The following is a 6,000-nucleotide window of genomic DNA, read 5'->3' as shown; positions in this document are numbered from 1 at the left end:
GTCCATTTAGAGTTGGGACTCAACATGGCCACACCTACTTCATTACCTTTACTGATGATTATTCAAGGTATGGGTATTTATATTTAATGAAATATAAGTATGAAGCATTTGAAAAGTTCAAAGAATTCAAGGCTGAAGTAGAAAATAAGCTAGGTAAAAGTATTAAAGCACTTCGATCGGATCGAGGTGGAGAATACTTAAGTACCGTTTTTTTGGACTATCTAAAAGAGAATGGGATTCTCTCTCAGTGGACTCCTCCTATGACACCACAACTTAATGGTGTATCGGAGCGTCGTAATCGAACTTTGTTGGACATGGTTCGATCCATGATGAGCTTCACTGAGCTTCCACCTTCGTTTTGGGGCTATGCGCTTGAAACGGCGGTATTGTTGTTGAACAATGTCCACACTAAAGCAGTGGACAAAACACCATACGAGTTATGGAATGGCAAAGCTCCTAAGTATTCGTACTTAAGGATTTGGGGATGTCCTGCTTACGTGAAGCAGACAGTGGGAGATAAGTTGGATAGTCGATCCAGCTTATGTTATTTTGTAGGGTATCCGAAGAATTCAATCGGATATTATTTCTATTATCCTGCTTAAACAAAGGTGTTTGTTTCTAGGAATGCCACCTTCTTGGAGAAGGAGTTCTTATTGGATAAGAAAGGCGAGATGATAAAACTCGAAGAAGTTCGAGAAGAACCCGAAATACAAAATAACGATCCTACACCTCAGGAACCATTGCTGGACACGCCTGAACCTAGAAGATCCGAGAGGACTTCTAGACCTCCTATTCGATATGGTCTTCTTCTTGAAGGGGATCAAGATGAACCCGACATTGGATGTGATCCAAGAAACTTCAAGGAAGCGATTTCTGATGCGGATTCAAATTTATGGCTTGAAGCTATGCAGTCAGAATTAGATTCGATGCATACAAACCAAGTTTGGTCTTTAGTAGATCCTCCCGATGGAATTGTTCCAATAGGGTGTAAATGGATCTACAAGAGAAAGCTTGGGCCTGATGGTAAGGTATTGACCTACAAGGCGCGATTGGTGGCGAAAGGTTACACTCAAAGACAAGGAGTTGACTATGATGAAACCTTTTCACCAGTTGCAATGTTCAAGTCCATAAGAATCCTTATTGCTATAGCTGCATGGTATGACTATGAGATATGGCAAATGGATGTGAAGACTGCTTTTCTTAATGGAGACATTAAGGAAGAAATCTATATGAAGCAGCCAGAGGGGTTCACATCCATGGGAAGCGAGCATAAGGTATGCAAGCTTCAGAGATCAATTTATGGTCTAAAACAAGCATCAAGAAGTTGGAACCAGAAATTTGATGAAACAATAAAAGATTTTGGTTTCATCAAGAACCCGGAGGAACCGTGCGTGTACAAGAAAGTAGTTAAGGATGCTGTGACATTCTTAGTACTTTATGTTGATGACATCCTACTCATTGGGAATGATGTAGGGATGTTGCAGTCAACAAAGATATGGTTATCAGGTAGATTCTCGATGAAGGATTTGGGTGAGGCATCCAACATTCTTGGGATACAGATCTATAGAGATAGATCTAAGAGAATGATAGGACTCACTCAATCAACCTACATCGACACCATATTGAAACGGTTTTCAATGGATGGGTCCAAGAGAGGACATCTACCCATGTGTCATGGAGTTTCTTTATCCAAGTCTATGTGTCCCAAGACTGATGCAGAGATAGAGAATATGACACATGTACCATATGCGTCAGCTATAGGTAGTATCATGTATGGGATGATATCTACCAGACCGGATGTAGCATTTGCTCTGAGTGTCACGAGCAGATATCAGGCTAATCCTGGTCAAATGCATTGGAAAGCCGTGAAGGACATTCTTAAGTACTTACGAAGGACTAAGAATATGTTCATGGTATATGGAGGACGAGATCTGAAATTGGAAGGCTATACCGACTCTAGCTTCCAAAGTGACGTGGATGACTCGAAGTCAACCTCTGGATTTGTGTTCATGCTCAATGGCGGTGCTGTCTCTTGGAAGAGTTCCAAGCAGGACACCACAGCGGATTCCACCACTGAGGCTGAATACATTGCAGCATCAGCTGCTGCTAAAGAGGCCGTTTGATGAGGAAGTTCGTCCAAGAGTTGGGCGTCATTCCTGAATTTGTTGGTCCAGTCCCGGTGTACTGTGACAACACGGGTGCCGTTGCTCAAGCAAAGGAACCAAGGTCTCATCAAAGATCCAAACACGTACTGAGAAAATACCACATCATCCGGGAGATTGTGGAAAGAGGAGACATCACTGTCGAACGAGTGGCCTCTGCAGACAATATCGCTGATCCGCTTACTAAGCCCTTGCCAGGACCATTGTTTGACAAACATCGCGAAGCAATGGGTCTACGTAGTATGACTAGTTGGCTATAGGGCAAGTGGGAGATTGAAAGAGTGGGTGCCCAGTGAGCCAACTTGTGGCTATGGGCTTTGATGACTCTTTGTACAAACGATCTTTTGTTTAATATAATTTACACTTTTATTAATGGCAATGACTTTATCTTTCTTCATATTGTTATATTGTGATATACTATTGTTGTTTTGATAAAGACCTTGAATATACTATAGTGTATGTAAGATGTGGTAGAACATGGGGATGTCTATCATGAAATACATCTTATAGTCACTGTATATTCTAAACTGTTCCTAGTCGATTGAGCCATCCGATAATAAGGATAAGGATCGCTCGAGTTTGAGACTAGCATTTGCGATGCGGAGTACCACGTTTCATTGGTAGGGAACATGGAGATGTTCGAAGCATGCAAATGGATATTCATAGGATGAATAATCGAACTACCCTATCCGGACTTTCCAAGTGGTTATCACTTATCGAGTGGATAAAGTCCGCGGTTTTGGTTGTACACCATTAGTCCTTACTACTTGAAACATCATGGAGACTCTATATGCTAGTACTGTGCTTTGACTCGTTTACCGACTCTATGGGGGTCATCAGGTGTCGGGATTGGGTACAGTTACAACACATATAGGAGTCGATGCATTGTTGTCAAGGATTCACCACATACTTGCGAGTGTGGATATCCTATGCGATCTGAGGAGATATTAGTGTGACGAATCTCTGGCCAGAGTACTTGATGTGATTTAAGAAATGGTTTCTTAGTAGCACATGCGATGTCACTAATTTGATCTTCAAGATGTATTGCATAGTTATCAAATCTTGAGCGACTCTCGATATACCAATGGTTGTTGATTCGATCGGGATATTTGGATGAAGGGATCGTACTGTACGCTAACCAAAATCTACTGGTTCTTGTAGGCACTATCAGTGATACCTAGGGAATCATGGGGCGATGTTGCTAGGCGCTTTACCATGATTCGTTGGGCAAGTCGGAAATCGTTGTTCCGAGTCACAAGGAGTTGTGAGCCCACGGCTAGCTGTATCCCTGAACCATTGAGGGTCACACAGTGTAATGGAGTTTTAATCCCCGTTGAGATAGTTAAATTTAAAGAGTTAAATTTAATGAATAAAGAAGTTGGACTTCTTAAATAAGAGTAAGGGAGTAGGATTTCCTAAAATGACATAGGGATGTACATTTTTGGAAACCACTGAATTCGGATTCAAGAAAATTTATCTTGACTTTAAAATGTGCAGAAATGGTTTCTGTGCACATTGGTAAAATCGGTTTATCAATCGGAGTCACGATGAATTTTATATTAATTTCTGAACATGCGGGCTTTGCTTGTCGGGCCTCAACTTATGACTAATGGGCCCTAAGGTGTTAGTGGCCTGCATTATAAATAAGTTATTGCAGTACAGAAATTACACACAACTGGTCATAATTGAGACAGGATTTTTCGAAAAACCCTAGCCTCCCCTCTCAGTTCGGCCGCCCCTTCCCTTTCTCTGCCTGAGAAATTCCGGTCTGTGATTTTGAATTGCAGTCTGGAATAGCGAATCAAATTCGTTTATTCTCTTCGTAGAAAACTTCTGATAGATTTTCTAGTGCAATCTATCAGAGGGATTAAACCTCTATTCGTGGACCTGATTGAAGGAAAGCTTGTTCATCAGTTCCAGGGAGATACAAGAAGCGCAGAGAAATCTGTGTGGTGTCCAATAATCTCGCTTCGAGATTGAAGGTAAAATTTAATAATAGTTATTTAATTTTACACACACTTATAATTTAATCGTTAAACGGTTGATACCCACACTATGGAATTGTTCCATAATAAAATTTTTAAACTTCCGCTGCACCGGGTATCAATCGTGATTGATCTGAACGCCAGTTTTCCAACAGCTCTGCCATATCTCTAAGCATCTCCGGTCCCAAATCTGGTGACTCGGACAAATCATCCCAAAACAACGGAGATCGGCACTTCTTACCATACAAAGCCTCAAAAGGCGCCATACCGATACTCGCTTGGAAGCTATTGTTGTAAGAAACTCGACAAGAGGAAAAGAATCCTGCCAACTAGTGCCAAAGTCTAGCACTACCGCTCGCAGCATATCCTCTAACGTCTGGATAGTCCGCTCTGACTGTCCATCATTCTGAGGATGATAAGCTGTACTCAGATGCAATCGAGTACCAAGTGCCTCTTGAAGACTGTGCTAGAAGTGCGAAGTGAATCTAGGGTCTCGGTCTGAAACGATCGACTTCGGCACCCCATGCAATCTCACAACATTGCTAACATACAACTCAGTCATCTGATCATGACAATACGTCATCCTGTACGGAATAAAACACGCAGACTTCGTCAATCGGTCGATCACTACCCAAATGGCATCGCATCCTCGAACGGATCGTGGTAGCTTCGTGACGAAATCCATGGAAATGTGATCCCACTTCCATTCAGGAATAGATAGACTGTGCAACAGACCTCCTGGTCGCTTCCGTTCTGCTTTTACTTGCTGACAGTTCAAACACCGAGATACAAACCTCGCTACGTCGCTCTTCATTCTCTTCCACCAGAACTGGTTCTTCAGGTCGTTGCACATCTTACGACCTCCAGGATGAATACTAAACCGACTGCAATGAGCCTCTCGGAGAATACGCTGTCTCAATTCCAAAATATCAGGCACAACAATACAGTTATTCACATACAGTACATCATATCTAACCTGGAATTCAGACTGATGCCCAGATCTGACTTTCTCTACTGAAACCTGAATGCTCGGCTCAGACTTCTGTGCTTCTCTGATTGCAACAAACAACTCCGGTTCGGCTTGAATAGCAAACACTCTGATAGTCTCCCTATCTGTTTCAAACTCTAAACCAGAAGTGCAATAATCATCGATCAACTGAGAAACACCAATAGTAGAATGAGATAAAGAACATAGCTTTCGGCTCAAGGCATCTGCAACTGCATTCGACTTTCCCGGATAATACTTGATTTCACAGTCGAAATCCTTCAACAGATCTAACCATCTTCTCTGTCTCATATTCAGCTCTGCCTGTGAAAACAAGTACTTAAGGCTCTTATGATCAGAAAAGATCTCGAAAGACTCACCATAAAGATAGTGATGCCAGATCTTCAGAGCAAAAATGATCGCAGCTAGTTCAAGATCATGAACCGGATAACGAGTCTCGTGCGGTTTCAGCTGCCTCGATGCATACGCTATCACATGCTTATGCTGCATAAAAACACAACCCAAGCCTCGGTTAGAAGCATCACAATAGACTGTGAAACCTCCAGTACCCTTCGGAATAGAAAGAATTGGAGCACTGGTCAGTCTCCTCTTCAGATCAACAAAGCTAGCCTCACAATCTGGAGTCCAAACAAAAGGCGCATTCTTCTGAGTCAGCTGGGTAATTGGCTTGGCAATAGACGAGAAACCCTCGATGAAACGACGGTAATAACCAGCGAAAACCATGAAGCTTCGGATCTCTGGCACTGAAGTAGGTCTAGGCCAATTCATAACCGCTTCAATCTTGCTGGGATCGACAGAAATCTCATCTTCAGAAATAATATGACCAAGAAAGACAACTCGATCTAAC

This window comes from Henckelia pumila, chromosome 4 (genome assembly GCF_033568475.1).
Source record: "Henckelia pumila isolate YLH828 chromosome 4, ASM3356847v2, whole genome shotgun sequence".
Lineage (NCBI taxonomy): Eukaryota > Viridiplantae > Streptophyta > Magnoliopsida > Lamiales > Gesneriaceae > Henckelia > Henckelia pumila.
This window is presented reverse-complemented; position numbering follows the sequence as displayed.